This window comes from Calypte anna, chromosome 1, assembly GCF_003957555.1.
Source record: "Calypte anna isolate BGI_N300 chromosome 1, bCalAnn1_v1.p, whole genome shotgun sequence".
NCBI classification, from domain to species: domain Eukaryota; kingdom Metazoa; phylum Chordata; class Aves; order Apodiformes; family Trochilidae; genus Calypte; species Calypte anna.
The window spans coordinates 135,777,042-135,795,752 of NC_044244.1; the positions used below are offsets into that span (position 1 = coordinate 135,777,042).

Sequence of the window (18,711 nt, forward strand, 5' to 3'; positions counted from 1 at the left end):
GGAAACGCTGAAATTAACCCTGCTCCTTGTGCATTTGGTATTAGATTTCCTCCCTTAATTACACAATCACATACTGTTTCTCAAATAATACAATCTGTTGGTATTTACCCCGTTTACAGTCTAGAATACTCACTGGTAATTGTGGAGGTAAATTCAATAATCAAGAGTCATTTGACTGAATACCCCTCCCAACCCCTGTCTGCTTCTCTGCAGGGGACAGTCCTTCCCCACAAGAGCTTAGAGGGGGCAGAATGCTTGAGCCACTCGCAACTTTTAGAAGCCAGAGGAATTAAGAGGTGCCGCAAAGCTGGCCCTTTTCCAACAAACCTAACCATGTGTGCAGCAGCAACTAATAAACTCTGCAAGGACTGAGCCAAAGGCTCCCATGGAGTCCTTAATTCATCCCATGTGCATCTTCAGAACCCTCTCCATTAAGCTGCTAAATTATCTACCCTCTGGTGTGCAAGGCGGCCTCTCTTGGAGGCAACCCTTTGGGTCAGACCGAGGGCATAATGGCTGCTGAGTATCCAGGGTGTTTCTGAGGGCTTTCTGAGAAACTTCAGGAAGCCTCTCTGGCGTCAGCAGAAATTGCTTGAGTACTCATAAATTCTTCGGTCAAACTCACACTTCAGGCAATAGTCGGTGGCTCTATCCGTTTGCTTTAATTTGGTACCACCTTATTCTCCTGATGGCAGAACTGGGAGTCGGGTTCCTTCAGAAAGTGTGAGAACATGCATGTAGCTGGGCATATGATGTGCAATAAGCAGCTGCTGTAGGCCAGGGAATTGTCTACGTGGGGAGGCATTTTTGTATGAGGAGTAACTAAAATTACAGTCTAACTCTTGTTTTTCTGATTTTGTTAAACAGCTACATGCAGGGGAATAGGTTTGTAAGAACTCAGGGAAGACAGACCAGCTAAGGAGACTTGCTTTGTGGCATTTTTCCAGCTATCCTATTGTCTAGAAAATCCTTGGCGGTGATGCAGGGATTTTCGTGATTAGAGCTGAGCAGAAGATTGTAAAGGGCATTAAATACTGTAATCAAAATATTCTGTGAAATTGGTAAAAGAACAGTGTTCCTTACAACCTTATAGGACTTTGGGTTTGTTTTTTTTTAATTGCCTGTCTGACTTAAGAGCCTGTTGGACAGAAATACTGGAAGAAAAGAGAATTATATTATTTTCAGGGTAACATGTTTGGAAAAGAGATGTTAAAAGGAACAGGTAGATAAAAAGCACTTTCTGGTTATTTTCCATCTGACAATCAGCCGCTTGTCCTGTGGAAACACGGAGATGAGAAAGGAGGGAGAGGACAGAGGGTGAGCGTCCCTCTGCGATACCCTCTGCCAACCTGCTGTGCAGCTGTTGTGGATTCCTGGGGGACGTGCTGACACAACGTGGCAAAGGCAGCTGCAGACAAAACCAGTCTGAACAGGATTTGCCCCTGGTTTATCCTTGTTACTCATTGGGGTGGCTGCTGGAAGTTTCACTGGAGCTGATCTTCATGAAATATGTGGCCTTTTATTGACATTTCTGTTAGAGAGGTAAAGCCACGGTCTCCTTTGTGGAAATACAAAATAAAGCCTGCTCTGCTTCTCTAAAAGGTGTCTGTACTCTGAGTCTGTAGTCTATGTTGTGCTGGTAAAATGGTAGTAGGGTGATGCTAAGTAGTACTGGTATTGCTGTGTCCTCATTCTTGCAAAAGCCTTGTCTGTGAAGTATGTTGTGCTTATTATCTATTAGGAAGTCATGTTGTACCTCTTACATGAGCTATTTATCTTCTGATGCAGCAGCTGGGTTTTCCTCTGGCTCACCTGTTCCTATCTTACTTTTGGCAGTGTGGTTTCCAGGTAGTCAAGACCAGATAAAGTACATTCACATGAAATTCTGCCATGTTAGCACAGAGCGAGTCTGAACTGATGCTTGTTGAAGTCAGTGGAGGTACTGAAATTAAAAGCAGAAGTTGGCCAGCTATAATAAAAAGTGACAGATGGGATGAAGAACTGTAAATATGTACAGTGACACCTTTCCCACTATGTCTCTTACATTACTGGTTTAAATGGGTCTATCTTTTCAGTGCCTGAAGTGTCTCATCTACTCAAGAGACACACTGACAACAGGGACCAGGAGAGCCATTTGATAGGAAGGTAATCAGGAATGGTGCACTCGCAGCATCTCATATGTTAGACATTTCCAGTCTATACCTGGTCTTTCCCTACATGCCAAAAGAGCCCAAAAGGGCCTCATGGGATGATGCAAGGCTCTACATTTTACTGTGAGGGCGAGGGGAGTGTCTGGAGTAGAAGTCACCACATGTTATTTGCCATAGATCTGTTCATTATCTGTTCTTAAAAACTGCCAAGGATGCATTTGGTACAGAGCTGGGGGGAGCCCCTACACACAGAAGGTGCCTTTCACCCTGGGAAGCAGCTACACTGACCTGCAGGGTTGCAGCAGGGGGATGATCTCAGCAGTGGTGCTTCACATTTGGCACACCATTCCCCACAGCCCTGTGCCCCAGGCGTGCAAGGAGGTGTTTTCTGAAATGACCTGCACACAATTCAGGTTTTAAACAGTTTAAGAAAACGATCTTAGATTAATGCATCTTTAAGATGGAAGCACATTTATAAGCAGAAGGAAACCCAAAGAGATAATGAAAAACGTTCCCTCCTCCTTTTCTACACCACATCAGATTGCCTTATCCTCTGTTATGTGGCTTTACTTTGAAACAGATCACTCTCATTGCAACACGTTTAATGCTGCCAGCCACCACATGGTTACTTGGCAGCTATTTAAAGCTCAGATCATATTACTGTGTTGCAGTGCTAGGCACCCATGTCCCAACTGGTATACAACAGATCTAAAGAAAAATCAGCTTCAGGTTTTGTTCTCTGAAATTAAATGTGACAGCATGATCTCTATGATCCTTCCCCTCTCTCTCCCCCAGCCCCCAGCCCCTTTTTTTTTAAATTTTTTTATTTTTACATGCATTATTACTTTTTGGAACTGCATTTTGCTAGTACCACAGGGGAAATTCAGTTGGGTTGTCAGCCTGATATAGTGTATTATCAGACACGTTAGCTTTTCCTACCTCTTACATTTGCTTAAGAGCTTATAAGCCACAGAGAATAAAATGTGCTAAATAGAATGAAATGACCTGTCAAGGGTAGATATAGTGTTTGTGAATGACTTAAAAAAATCCCACCACCTTCAAGCACTCTAGTCTCAGTGGCTGTCTGCACTATCTTGATATTTGGTCTCTTATTTTTTTTTTTACACCAAGTAAAGCACTTTGATGGTCATTGATCTTTGATGATTTCTCTTTGAAAAGGACTAATTTTGTCTTCCCATATTCAGTTCAGGACAAGATTTTGTAGCAAGGAATTATGCTATTATGAGATATGAAATAGATTTGAATCCTGCACTTGATATAATAAGCCTACTCTTGAATTTTACAAAACATTGAGCAGAGTCAAGACAAGTGCCTCCCAAGAAGCACTAACCAATAAATACTTTATACTGCAGACAACTAAATTATTTTATTAATGGAGAATAGGAGAGTTCTCCATAAGTGACTGATCTCATACCCAGGTCATTGTTAACCCTGATAGATAAATGGAAGAGCTGGGGTGATCAGTTGCATTTATCCTTTTTTAGGGAATATGGTATAGTGCTTATTCAGAAGCTGCAGTGGGTATTGATTAGGAAAATGAGATTTTGTATGCAATCTTCCTTTCACTCCTTTTTGCCAAAGTCCCATCTGTATTCATTGACATCTATCCCCTCCTGCCTACACCAATTATGTCAAAATCCTTTTCAGGGTTTAAAGCTTTGCCCTAATCTTTAAATAGCAACTTGCTAGTCAAAGCATTAGGAGCAGCATATTCCTACATGTTCCAGGTCTGGTGCTGAGGTTCTAATGTAATCTGTTTCTTTGGCACATACCTCACATGGCTGGGTACAGGATCACTCTTTCCAGCCCTCCTGGAGGAGAAGACATTAGGTAGTGTTAGGGCTACCTTGGAGAACCTCATGGTTTTGCAGCTCTGGTGTGCTGATGCCATGCACAGAAGGGCCCTGGACATGCCTGGGGCTGAGAGAAATGAGCACAGCTACCTCAGCTGCTCCAGTATCCAGGCTGGGGTCCAGACTTGGGTGGGTACATATTAAAATGCAGTCTCCATGCAGGTCCATGTAGCAATGTACTGTGGATTTACCAGCTAGCTCCAAAAAGTCAGCTTGAGTAACAGAGTGCCAGCTGATGGGGACTATGCTGCAGTGTGCAAGGCAGGGTTGGTCAGAGAGAGATGAGAAACTGTAATTTGGACTGTGCTCCCTGCCTTTACCACAGAAATCAGCCCCAGTGTGCCAGTAAGGTGTTCCTCTCACTATAGCTCCACCTTTGCCTATAGAAACTGCTTGGTTTGTTCTTGAAGTTGCAATGACATACCACGGATTTGTAGGTTTTCAAGTGTTACCTGTACCTGAGGGAATGAGTTTGGTGGGATTCAGGACAGAACCATGGTATGTGCAGGCTGTGTGACTCTTCAGCTGGGCTGACACAGTGCTGTATAGAAACTCTGCAGGGCTTCATATTTTCTTGGAAGGAGTTTCTGATAGACTACCAACTGTTTCTACAGAGGATGCAGTCCACGGGAGGTACTTGCTTCTAGTCACTATCAGGGTAAAACACTTTTAGACTAATTAAAAAACAACACTATCAGCATGGTTTTTCTAGCTCTAATGAAAACTTAGTAGTAACTTACTGTACGAACAGTCTCACAGAAATCTGTCACAAGGCAATGACGCACATGCTTACAGACAGGATGGTGACAGCTGGTTCTAGTACATGAGACCTTCTTATAACTCTAACCTCTGATTCACCCAGTAGGAAAATATTTGGATAACCTTTCTGTGGTAAGAAGCATTACTTTGTGATTCAGATCTATGGGAATATTAAGTAATTATATTCCAATTCTTAATTGCTATAAAAAGGCATGTCTGACATTTTTCTCTGCAGAAAAGACCCCTCCAGAATTCCATGTGTATTTCAATGACAGTGAAATACCCTTCAGATTGCCCTTGGTAATCTGTGGCTATATCTCTGCTGCTCCAGTGAAATGAGCTCATCCCTTGAAGACTCTGCATGAATCAGCTACGGGCTTTTTAATTTAATAAGGAGCTCCTGCACTCAGAGGAGAACATTCATGAACTAGGGAGACCTAAGTAGATGCTCCAGTTAGAAATTAATGCCCTAAATCTTGGCATCTGAAACACTTTGCTCATGTTTGGGTTATTTGGTCAGATCCTTATTCCAGTATCACACTGCCTGTTCTGTTGTCATGTTGTCATCTTGGTATACCTTTAAATGCAAGAATGTCTAAAAAAAGGTCAGTCATAGAAGAAGATGGGGCTGTGAGAGAGCAATTTAATGAAAAGCATTTGGCCCATGACAGCTCCTCAGTGCATCCAGATTCTGCTGATGAAGAATGCTGAAAGCAAGGCTTGAAGGAGGAAGAGGACACCTGTATGACATACCTGTTCTTCCAGCCTAAGACAAATGGTTAGCAAAAACAAACTCTCACCTCCTGAGACAGGGATGCCTGCCAACTGCTTTGTCTGAGAAAGAAGAATTGCAACGTGCACAGTGTTTGCAGAGATTTGTCTTCACTGTTCAGCTTACGAGGGAACACAGGTAATATCAACGTCACCCCTGTGCAAGCCATAGCCCATATGTTGTACACAGGATGGAAATCCCCTCAGCTGATGCCTACATCTGTCAGCCCGCTGCTGTTTACTGTCACTCAGAGATTCATAAAAGTGGGCTGAAGGAAGATAATGACAACGTTTTTGGAGAAGGGATGCGTGGGCCAGGGGTGTGTTGCTGTGACAAAGTCTGCCTCACACCAAGGTGCACTTGGGATGAGCAGAGATGAAATTTGAAGATGAGGAGCTGAGCTCTGCCTGGCTCTACACTGGGAAGGGGAGTTTGTGCTGCCACTTAAAACACACACAAAAAAGGATTTGAGCTATTAGGCATTTCATTCCAGCCATTTCAAAGTAAGGCAGGAAAATTGCTCTCTGGTACCACCAATAGCAGCAGCATGGCTAAGGCAGGGTCTCTTACACCTAAGTGATGGGGTCAGTCCAAAACCTCAATGTGAAATGAACTTGGAAACTTGGAAAATATCTTCTTTTTTTAGCCCAAACTTTCAGCTCAGGATTATATCTATTCCTAACCTAACCACAGAATAAATGGCTCAATAACCCCTTTCTATACTGCTTAGTGAAAAAAAAAAAAAAAAAAAATCCAGTGCAATTTCTGCCAGAAAAAGTAATCTGGGGGGAGTGAGGTGTTCATCCTGCACTTCCTCTGTAGGCTGAAGAGAGATGGCAGCAGCTGCACAGTGCTCTGCACCCTCAGCCCCTGCCTCTAGATATGGCTGCAGAAACAATGGTGGGGAGATTTCGGGGGGATTAAAAAATGCTCTGTCAGGAAGGAAAATCTGGAGAGGGACTTTTTACAAAGGCATGTAGTGATAGGGTTTCAAACTGAAAGAGGTGAGATTTAGATTAGATATTAGGAAGAAATTCTTCACTGTGAGGGTGGTGAGACACTGGCACAGGTTGCCCAGGGAAGTTGTGGCTGCCCCCTCTCTGGACGTGCTCAAGGCCAGGTTGGATGAGGCTTGGGGCAACCTGGTCTAGTGGAAGGTGTCCCTGCCCACGGCAGGGGAATTGGAACGAGATGATCTTTGAGGTCAATTCCAAACCAAACCATTCTGTGCTGATTCTGTAATGATGAAGGGCAGCTCCATTTCCCCACCTCTCACCAGCAAAAAGACAGTGATTTCCAGAACGGGATCTACGAACTCGTTATCTCCCAGAATGGGACAAGCCGGGCCGAGGCAAAACCCTGGGGTTTCCAGCGGAGCCACGAGGCAGCGGGGCCCGAAGCGGCGGACCCGGAGGTGCGGTGCGGCCGCGGGTGCGGTGCGGGTTTGGGGCGGGAGAGGAGGGGGGAGGCTGCAAGGCAGTCGGTGGCCACCGGGGGGCTTCATTTCGCCTCGAAAGGAGCTGAGCCCGGAGCAGCTTTCAGAGGAGGCGGCTTGTTAGCGCTAATGAGAGCCTGGCTTGCCTCCACCCAGTCGCGGAGTGTTTGCTGCCGGCTCAGGTTTTATCCATTTAAAGGTATCTCCAGCCTCCCTGTTTATTCTGGAGGTTTCAAATCTGTCGGCCTTCACAGGGTTGAGGCAAACTCGCTTAAGCACATGCTACCCTTCACAGGGGTCTTGGGTTACCTTAATAACCGCAAAGGCCCTTCCTGGGGCAAGACAGCCCCAAATGTTGTGCTAAAAGCTCTTTACAGCCTAACAGACTCCTGTTCCCACCATGCTGCTCTCCTTTTTTTTTTTTTCTTTTTTCCTATAAACGGGAGCTTCAACAATTTCTTAAATAATTAGCCGTGAGAGTAATACATATTAATAACTATAATACATGGGGTTTTTTTAGACTCTTATATTCATTTGTAAGATCTCAAAGTGCTTTTTAAATGAGGTCAGCACAATTAACCCTATTGAACCACTGCTGTGAGGAATTTCCAGACGTGCTCATAGCTGATGCTGTCACTGTGCATCAACCGGGCAAATGGTCCTGTTTCTAACACCTTTAAGCCCAGGCTGGAACCAAAACTAAAACAGCGGGAAGCCTCCGCATTAGATAAGGTTTGTGGTCACAGAAGCTGCTGTTGCCTTGAAGGGAGGAAGAAAACAGCCAGGAAGCATTTGGAAGCTGCCCCGCTGTGGTTGAAATGGTTGGGGATCACTGAAGAGCTGAAATGAGGAGAAGCAGCAGTTGGCAAAAGCTGGGAGAGGCAGCAGTAAGAAGGAAAGTGAAGTTTCTTAAGTAACATGTAGCTTAGAGAGCTGTCACAGTTTTTAAGATAGGCTCCTGCCCTTCCCCAGAGAAAAACATTCCCAGTGATCTAGGAAAGCAAGGGGGCTAAAGCCCTACGAGGAGGCCTCCAATTTTAGAAATGTCTCTCCTCTTCATAATCCTTGCACTTTTATAACATTTTCTAGGTATGACTTTGTAAAAACTGTGTAACTGACAAATCCTCTGTCTGCATTAGATTAAAGTGGCTTCCCTCCTATCACTCCTTGTGGTTAAAAATACAGTACAGAAATTACTATCCTGCCTAGGAAAATGTGTGACGACTCTGGTGTCTGTCGTTTGTTTCTAAAACATTCTGGCACTTTTCCTGTTGGGTTATCTTTGCCTTTCAGCTTCGAGTGGGGGAAAGTGCAGGGTTATGGTAAGATTTTTTGATTTCCCTGGGTTTTGCATGCATGCGTTGCTGCCCACGTGCCATGCATGATGGGATGCTGAGCAAGAGCAGTGAAATCCTCTGGAGGAAAAGAGAATAGAAACCACAGAGAAGCCATAGTTTGCACTGCCATCAGAATGACCATATCAAATCAGACCAAAGGTTCAGGCCCAGGATCTTGTCTTCTCTCAGTGGCAAATATTTACAGAATACTGTCAGCAAACAGCAAGTGTAACATGACCTTTCCTCCTGCCTGACCTTTCAGCTACTGCAGAGGGGACAAATTCACCCCTGCTTTAACTTCCTTGCCACACGGACTAAATTTGACTCTGTGTCCCAATGACCCTTGAGTCTCCTTGCCTCCTTTCTCCTGCTGGCTTCCTGCTGATGCTCCAGTTCTGCTTCTGAGGGGCTGCTCACATAGGGCATTTCTGAGCATTAATCACACTGCAGAGACCCGTTTTCCCTCTGATAAGAGCCTGGCTCAATCTGCAAGGAAAGGAAGAGAATCAATCTGCCTGATTGCTGTAGACCCTTCATTTTGTACTTCGCAGCCCCTTGCCAAGCAGAGCAGCGGGCGAGTCTCTGCTCAGTTGCTCCCAGCAGGTGTCACTATGGAATGGGAAAATGCAATTCCAGGGCCGGGAAATGTGCCTGGCTGCAGGCAGAGCATCCTCTGACACTACTGCTGAGGTAGCATGCCACTATGCCCGGGAAACTTTCATAATTGGATCTGAAACGAATGTGCTGCCACCCTCCCCCCCCCTCCCCCCCTTTTCCTTTTTTTTAATCCCCTCCATCACAGCAACCCTAATAGTGGGTTGGAGGAGTTCTGCTTTTTTAAAACATTGCTTAGCAATGAATGAAGAGCCACCCATCTTCATGGATCACTACCCTGTGTAGTAACACAGCACAATAATGTATAAAGTTTCCAGAACTGTTGGTAATTACTGATAAGCCCAGTTCAGCTCTCAGTTACATACAAAGCTGGGTAAACAATGGGAGGAAAAAATTAATTAGAGCCCATGTTTGCTAAAGCTGGCTAACGATTCCATCTGATTACGTTCCTGCTCCTTTTATCCCCTTTACACAAACATTTGGGTGGTCAGGTTTTGCTGGCACCTAGGTGTGCAGGAGGAGCTTTTGTCTGCACTAATAGTACACCTCTCCTAGGACATGGGTCTTTCTGGCTAGTGCTTGACTGTGCTCTGCCCTAGGGCTAGGGAGCTGGAGGTTAAATGGTCACTTCTTCCAGGCAGTACAAGGAGGTTAAATGGTCACCTCTTCAGCAAAAGAAAAAAGAGAAGTGGGAAGACAGGGAAATCAGGAATGTCAGGCAGTGGGCAGGACACTCATCTGAAGATATTTCACATGCATTTTGACCCCAGGATGCTGCTGCTCAGAATGTCTTCTGTGACAACAGGCACAGTCTATGTGAAGAGGCAGAGGGAAATCCAGCATCTCCTAAAAAGCTTCTCTTAGGCATGCCGTGGATGCACTGATGGCACAAACACTGGGACTGGTTTGTCCAACTTTCTGGGAAAGCTGACTGGGCTCAGTTCTTAGAGCCGAATCATAAGGCTTGATGAGTACTCCACGATAGCTTGGACACTGCATTAGCTGCTTGTCCCTCCCTGATTCCTCATCAGGTACCTCTGCATCAGGTACCTCAACATCTCTCTGCTCCAGAGGACTGATGGTGTCAGAGGATTCTTCCAGGGCTCTGAAAAGCATGTTCTTTGTGAATCCACGCATGAGGGTAGCTCTGATTTCCTAATACTAATGCTAACCCAGTCTTGAGAAGGTCAGATCAGATGACTTCCAAATGTCCTTTTCAATTAAAATAAGTCCATAATTCTATGAATGTGGGGTCATGTTTACTAGCCATGTCCTTGAGTAGAGCCCTAATCTTTTCTGCCTGCTATTTACCAATTTTATGTGATAGCAATGTCTGTGCTTCTGCTCTACATTTTCAGAGATCAGGAGAGTTGCACATGACATCTCCTTGACTGATCATAAATCTGGCATACATCTTTCCCTTTCCTTCATCCTGGGAGGAACTTGAATAACTCTACTGGGGAGGACCATCATCGGTCAGGGTTGAACAGGAGAAGGACTTCACTGCCTCAGTCAGCATCAACCTCTGCCATGCTCCATTCCCTGAAGTCCTGCCCCAGAGCCTGAGCCTCAGTGATTTATTCAAATTCAGCGCCAAAGCACAGAAACCAGGTCAGGGTATCATAGGGATGGTTGGATGTTTTGCTGGCAATGAACAGTTTGGTGAGACCTGGCATCTGCTTAGACTCATGATGTATTTCTCCTCTGGTGAAGAAATGTTTGGCAGACGGACCCATAAAATCCTGTCCTGAAGTGCTCCTCTTTTATCAACGTTGTTCATGCCCTCGTGCTCAAAGTTGTGTTTTATGGGGTGCTGGAAAAGACTTAGATCAAAGCTAATGTGATTTACTCACGGTGCATTCATCAAGAAGAGTAGTTCAAAAGATAGGAAATCATTTATGAAAACACTCAGGATTCAAATATCCTTTTCTGTACTTAATGAAGGGTTCTGGGCAAAGGCCTAATATCAGTCCCTCTCTTTTTCCACTAGCACATTGGACAATGTGTACCCCATCTAAATTAGCCTGCAGGGCCTCCCCTCAGCCTCCAACCACAAGCATCTGTCCTGCCAGTGTGCTTTTAAAACCAAACTCGGACTTTGTGGGTATAATCACATTCTCCCTTCTCTCTGTTTAAAGTACCATTAGGAAAGAAATCATCCCTATACTATATTTTTTGTTTATTCTGAACACAGCTGCTGGATGTAAGCCATTCTAATTATTCTGCAAACTTCGTTTGTAGAGAGCTCAGATGTTGCTGAAATTGATGTCAAGTGTTACACAGGTCTGTATCATTTGCAACTGATCTTTCTAAACTCTGCTGGTGTAGAGAAGGAGGAGCCGCATCTCCCCCCCCCCCCCAAAAAAAAAAAAAAAAGAAAAAGAAAAAGAAAAAAGAAAACACAATAAAGAAGCCAGATTTATTTACTGTTGCATTTTGGCTGTCCCTGGGGTCTCCATGGAATTTACAAAACCAGGAGTAGAGCCTGACACAGGGTGTCAGCTGGCAAATGTGGGTGGTACTTGGGTGTTGGATAAAAATTCATTTAGAAATGCAGCTGAGGAGAAGAAAGCCTCCTTTCATATTTAGCACAGCGCTTGCAAATTAGTGTTAAAATTTGGTATCATGCAGTGAGCACGTGCTTTGCAAGTTGTTCCCCACATGTAGGTTACAGAGGTGATGCTATTTTAACCTACCCAGTCGCACCGAGTGCTCAGCAGAAGACCCTGAGATGCTTTCCTAGCAATGTGAGAGGGTTTGGGCCATCAGCCAGCTGAGCTGCACACACTTGCTCATACTCAATTAGCAGGTTCAGGCTGCGTATGGAATCCACGTTGCCTACAGTGCCAAGCTGCCAGTTGCCCTCGGCAGCTAATATAGAACTGCAAAATGCAGTTAATTAAGTAGGTACAATTTATTCCGTAGTATGTCTCCCTACACACAAAATGGTGTAGTTTTCTGCTAGAGATGCAGGGTGTTGCTTCCAGAGTTTTTTGTTATGGTCCTGCTCTGAAGTGCTGATTCCTTCTTGGATGTTCTGTGTGAGAGCTGCACCTGGGGTCATGAAGGCCATAACTGGCACCAAAAATGTTCAGTCTTCTTTTGGACTAAAGTCCTACTCATTGCCAGTCTACCTTTGGCCACCTTTGCCTTCTAAACTAGGATCCTAAAGTTCTACAAATATATTTCTTTGCTGTTAGAAAATATTAGTGTGGAGAGCAGTGAAGAGGATGAGAAAGAACCCTTTTCTAGGTGAGGATCAGGGTTTCTGTGGAAGCTTCCTGCCAGTTGCTTCCCCACCAGTGCTGATCCAATGCACTGAGACACCATGCAGCTTAACACAGGGATTCTGCAGCACCTTTGGTTGTACATGGGTGTAGAGTGCTGTGACTTATAGGTACAGAGGATGTATAGGCAATCCTTTGCAGATAGAAAGGGGCTTGTTTTATAAACTGCCAGCGAGTCTCCTTTCAGAAAGAAGCATGTTTTTCAGGCTGTGTGTCATGTTGTTTGAAGGCGAATTTATGACAACTGTGTTATTAGTTATGGGGTGGAGAGAGATGGAGAGAAACTTGGTAAGTACACTGAAAATCATTAAAGAAAGCCAAAATCAAACCAACACCATAGTTAAGAATGACTGAGAGTAATCTAGAGGCTATTGCTTGAATGAAACCTTGCTTTCTTCTCTGTTCCCGCTTGCTATACTGAGGTTTTTGCTGAATCTAACATTTGTCTGGGTCAAGGTGAAATATCTCCTTGGTTTTGAAGAGGAATCAAACATTTTTACAGCATGTCTCATCTTATTTAAAGTATTATGCTTGAGATGCAAAGAAATCTTTGCTGCCTCAATGTAAATGAGGTGTAAGTCTGCTGCAATAGACTCAGACCAGCAGAGACCAGAAAAAAAGAGTAAGAAGTGTTTCTTTTTAAAAAGAAAGAAAGAAAAACACAACAGCAACAAACCAACCACCAACCAACAAAAAACCTGGAAGAAACAGTGAAAGATCAAGATGTATTTGAATGCTTTGGTAATTATATGTAGACCAAGAGCCAGTCACTCATTTATCTATTCTTCCTCTGCCAGCACTGGCGAGCAGGCAGAAATGAGGCTCTTCCAACCTTCTCTGTCATTTGCTGCTTCTTTCATCTGCTTTCCAGTTTGAAAATCAAACACTTAGCTGCTCTGGAGATTTGTAAGGTTTCTCTTTGGTTTCCTTCCCTGAGTCGTCTTCCAGTTCACACGGCAGCAGACGGGCTGGATACAAAAGAATAACTGGTAAGTCAGTAAAACTGAATTATTTCTTTCAGGAGTAAACGGAAGCTCGTGCATCCCACATGCTGGGAATGTCACTCTCAATAGTGAGGAAGGTGCACTGGTATTAGGGAGGACTGATGGACATGCATGCACCACTTTGCTACCACTGGTATGGGGATAATTGCCCTGCACACACATTTCAGACATAAGGGAAGGCAAAGTGTCTGCCTGAAACAGTCTACTGTTGGGCTTAGAACAAAATACAACAACAATTAGGAGGGGAAAGAGCAAGAATTGGGAAGGTGATAATAAGATCACACAGTAAGTAGCTGCCTACATGGACAATTAGACAGTTCCTAGTAATTTTAAAGTGGAGTTGTATGAATAATTGATTTTTCAGTTCATTGGTCAAAGTGAAGGAAAACCCCTTCATTTTGGATTGACCTGAAACATAAAATTTTATTGACAATCTTGGCAAAATGAAAAAAAGTTAAAAAAATTGATTTGGGGTTGAATTCAAAGTTAATGGCTCATTTAGCTGGAGGAACTGAAATGCTCATTAAGTTCATTTTTAATTTAGAGATGTTTTGAAACAATACCTTTTGAAGAAAAGGTTGAAATATTGTGAAAATATGAAAATAGTTTATCTTTTTGGAAATAATCCTCTTTTCAGTCAAAATTATTAGCTAAATCAAGCCAAAAACAGGAGTAATTTTTATCTAATAAATGAGGATTTAAACTCACTTCTGTTGCTCATGATGGAAATAATGCTAAACCCATCCCTCTGTTAAAAAGCTAAGCCTATGGAGAAAACATTAAAGTGAAGTCATTCTCTAGGGTTTTTTGTAAGATAACCTTATTTTAATAAATAAGTAAATAAGTTTTGACAAGTGAAGCAAGTAGTTAAGCAGTCCATCCAAGAAGCTACTGGTAAAATTACTAATTACCTGTCCTGAGAAGTAAACCAGAGTAAAATAATGTGAGGTGCCAAAGTATTTAGTTAAGTGTCACGTTTTGCACTGAGGCTACAGAGTTATCGTTCCTCTAGCAAACTGGTTGTGACCATGGGTGCAGAGAGCCACTTGGGGGGCCTGTGTGGGATTTCCATGTCTGGTCACTCTGCCAGTCTGGGTGCCAGCTCCCAAAGTTAAATATTTTGTTTTTACTCCTTAGGGAAAAGCTGGCATGCCTCCTGTGGGCTGCACTTTCAGGGTCACTCTTCTTCCTGTAGCAGTTCAATGATCAAACAAGGAGCAGAGGCTCTTTCCCAGGATCCTGAAAGATGCCCATCACACAGAGCCTGCATGAGGTGCCTAGCAAAGGAACAGACTGTAGCAATGGTTTCAGTTAGGAGCAGGTTCCTTCCTCCCCACCCTTTAATTTTCATTAAAAAATTAATACTTTCATTGCAAGTATTTTTTTTCTTATAAATACCATCCGCTCTTTCATGGTCCTCCTCTCTCTCTAAAAAGTGTGCTTTGTTTTTGAACATCATACTTTATATGTATTTTAAAATCACTGAATTGACTCCTTTTACTTGTGTTAGCTGAGTAACTTCCAGCAAGGGAGGAAAAGAAATTGTCTTATGTGACCACCCTCCCCAGACCCATCTCTCAGCATCACCAGCCTGGTGTATTTGATGCACGGGGTCTCTGCCTGGGTCAGGAGGAGAGATCTTAGCCTGGAAGGGACTGTATCAACCTCTCCTGATGTAGGCTCAGCACAAGAACACAGGCAAGTTATTTATGTCTCTGAAGTCCAAGCAGCTATTAGAAATGAAGACACCTTGATCCAGTTTAGGTTATGGAAAATAATGGGCACTATACATGCACTTTGATACGTTTGCTTTTCTTTTGATTCGGCTGAAAGCCTCTTGCTCCCTGTCATTCCTCTCCCTACTGTCATTTCCCTTTTTTCTCTTTCCATCCCCATTTCAAACCTGATTTAAAGAGTTTATGAGGGAGAACTAGGCTCCAGCACAGCCACTGATCTTTAGGGAAGCAGGTTTCTGCCCATATCAATCTGTCCTTTGGGTGCTGCTGAAGCAATCAGACGATTCATTTATTTTATATTAAAACTTTATTAGGGACAACCAATCTTGTTTTTCTTCATGTGTTTCTCCATTTCCTTCTCCTGAAAAATGGGAAGAAATAGTCACACCAAGTATTCATAAAGCAATTAATCATTATAAAAATAACATCATCACTGCCATTAACAATCACACTCTGATACTCCTTTTGAGGCAACAAATCACCTTATCATGACTTCTGTGGATCTCTGTGCAAAAGAAAAAAAGGGTCTCATGGAACAGAAAGAAATTGAAACCTGTTTATTTATGACTGGATAAGAATGAGCTGCCTCATTAATGTGGTGTAAAATGGGTATAATTCAGCATTCCATACAATCCTTCGTGACGTGTTGACAGGTGCTGTCATGCACTATCACTTTTAGGTTATTGCACTCTAATAGACTACAATTATAGCTCATTTAATATGATATGACAGTGGGAAAGCACATGTGAGGTTACAAGCAGTTACACTTACAAAAAAGCTGGTGGCAATTGGTACAGTCACAGGTAAATATTGCAGAGGTAAATCCCTTTCCACCACCTCAGGGCCCAAATCTCTGCGGCTGCAAGTCTTACTTATACAGTTCTTGCAATGAAACATTCGTGTCTAGCCACTTCCTCACATTTTCTCTTATTTTCCCCACAAATGCCAATATTATTGCTTTCAGTTGTGCCTCCTAATGTTGCTCCAACAGTTGAAACCACAGCAGGGGGTGGAGTAGGCTTGAAAAAAAGCCGAAGCTGTAAGTAGCACAAGATTTATAACAGTTGGCAGCCCAACATCTCATCTCATACAAACAACTCAGTTTCCTTTTGGCGGCCTGCTGTGCCACTAACAAGGCAGGCTACAGAATTCACCCACTGGGTGATGGGGGAAGGCAGCGCGAAGCTCACGCCAGCATCATTTTCATATGGTAGGAGAGTGGCAGAAAAGTTGGACCCGCACTCTGGTTTCATTCATTAAAGGGGAAAACTGCAAAACTGACACTGGATAGAAATATTTTTAACTCTCAAAAAAATGCCCTCAGAAAGGGTAAAGGTTTTTCAACAGCATTTGCAACCCAAGCATTACAAGGTTTCGTCAGGGCAAGATTCACGCTGAGGCCATGTACATGGTCTTGAAAGCCAAAATATGCAAGCTAGTCTGTATTTTTGCCTAAGCCAGATACTGAAGTGAGTGGCTTTGCTACTTGCTTGCTTAAAATGTATTTCAGGTATGGTTTTAAATGCTGAGGTCGTAGCTGCACCTGCACACCGAGCAACTGTAGGATATACTCCTTTCTGTTGCTGCCACACACTCAAGGCTTTGAATATAAAAGCCTGGAAGCTGGCTCTGTGAGATGTTTTCAGAAAACCAGTTTTCAGGCCCGTGCAGCCGTGGTGCCTCGACAGCTGGGTCACGCCATATGGGTCAGGATGCTGCCTCTCCCTTTCACGCATCTGCGGAGCTGAAGTAACGCTCCTCAGCCGGTTCCTAATGAAACGTCTCCTTTGCATTACAAAGAATGCCCTTGTTCACTGAAACTCTTTCCCCATCAGCAGCAATCATACGCTTGGCATACCTACTGGAAGAGTATGCACGCAGCCTCCCCTGCTCCTCCTCAGCAGCACGGAAGGCTCAGCCTGGTGAGCCATCGCCTCCCTCCTTCTCTCCCTTCCCCAGCAGCTGCCTCTCTCCTTCATAATTCAGTTTTCCCTGACACTCATCATACCTTTCTGAACCCCCAGCTCCCACCAGGTCCTCCGTGTGCCTGCTCTGCCTCCTGCCACAGGCTCAGTGAAGGGGAAGGGAGGTAAGTTTCAGGTAAAGTCCACCACCAGGCTGCTGGTTCTGTGCTAGTGGGAAATGAGTTTCAGCCAGCCTTGTGTGCCTGACAAACTGGGGTATTCTCACCACAGCTAATTTTCAGGGTAGACATCTCTGCACGCTTCAGCTTGATAACCCCAACTGGTTGCTATGTCCCATGGATGTGCCCAAAGGATGCGTAGGAAAGCCATGGTCACATAAAATGCTGTTAACCTAACTGTGCCCTCTGGTTCTTATGGAAATTGTAGTGCTATAGGAAGCATCACAAATAAGCCCCCCCTGCTCAAAACAGTAACATGATATTTTACATCTTTTTATGCTATTTTATGCCTCCATCCCAAGGGAAGAATTGAATTAATGCAGCATACTGGGGTGCTGGAGAGAAAGCAGGAAAAGTGCAAATAAAATCATACAACACTTATCTTTAATATTGTTGCTAATTTGGGGCAAAACTCTGAAAAGCTTCTGCTGCTCTTTGAGAAAGAACTTCCTCTGCAGAGCAACGACACTTGGGATCTTGATCCCTTGATTTCTTCTGACATCTGAAATCTCTCATTTAATGTCATAGATGTTTTCCAATTGCCCTACAATAAGGAGAAAATTGTGAATATTGAGATAAACAGGAATATTTTGTTTACTATCTCTTTGGCATTTGGAAACGAATGAAACTAAAAAATATCTAAGTATTTAGAATACATCCGTTAGTAATGGATGCTTTTATTAAAAAGTTGATCTCATGTCACAGCTATCAGCCCTTTTCCTCATTGTTGTGACCATCTGGTAGCCTTTTTAAATTTATAAAATTTAAAAGCATGATTTAGTATGTGACAGTGATACATCATTAAAGTCTACTAAGAAAGTGTGAGTGCTAACATTGTCACAGCAAAGTAAACTCTGCTATCCTGCAGTCTGAGTGCTACAGACAGTAGCATCTGTATGCATCAAACAATGTCTATTGATATGTAAAAAAAAAATCCCCATACCTAAAGAAAACAAGAGTCTGGAAGAGCACAAAGCAGAAGTCCTCACTCCTGAATTTGCTGGGGTTTTTTTCCTGTTTGTCATGAAAAGCTGTAAATTGAAGGACAGTTGGACACAAAGCTGCTGCCTCTGATCAGTGTTTGGCTGACAGGAACTGTGGTCTCCTTGGTTTTAGCTGTAATTTTTTTGGTCCATACCTGAGTAAAGACTTTAACACTAAGTGGGGATGTTAGGAAGGGGAATGAGAGCTAATGCTGCTTGGAATAAAACTCCAAGTGAATTTCTGTGAAGATCTTCTGGGGGCTCTCTACGGATGCTGCAGATGGCATGTGGGCCTCCTGCTTTGGACTGCACCCAGCAGGCAGCTGTAGATGGGTCTGGGGAGCAAAAGGAAAGCATTAGACAGAAAGGTTTTCTTTTCCTGAAAACTGGCTGTGCAATAGCAGCAGGAAGAAAGTAAAACTTCCCTGTTACAAACCTTGCTGATTTTCTCACCAAGGTCTTCTAGCTCTTCATGCTTGCAAGAAGCTCCCTTCATCCCTCTTCTCATCCTCATTTCCATAGTCCTGGGAAAGCAATTTGTTTAGTTCCCTTTGCTATGCAGAGAAACTTCAGTTGTGGCTGTGTGGTTTTAGTCAAGTTTCAGGAGTTAATGCGT

General features: G+C 43.6%; 1 long non-coding RNA gene across 1 annotated transcript; it reads right to left on the reverse strand.

Annotated features, from left to right (window-relative positions):
- Positions 1-1,957: 1,957 nt before the first annotated feature.
- Positions 1,958-4,356, reverse strand: LOC115600450. The gene is made up of 3 exons (XR_003988978.1): positions 4,115-4,356; positions 3,944-3,982; positions 1,958-2,548 (listed from the first exon to the last, which is right to left on the reverse strand). It is a non-coding gene; the product is annotated as an uncharacterized LOC115600450 (long non-coding RNA).
- Between the last annotated feature and the right edge of the window lie 14,355 nt (positions 4,357-18,711).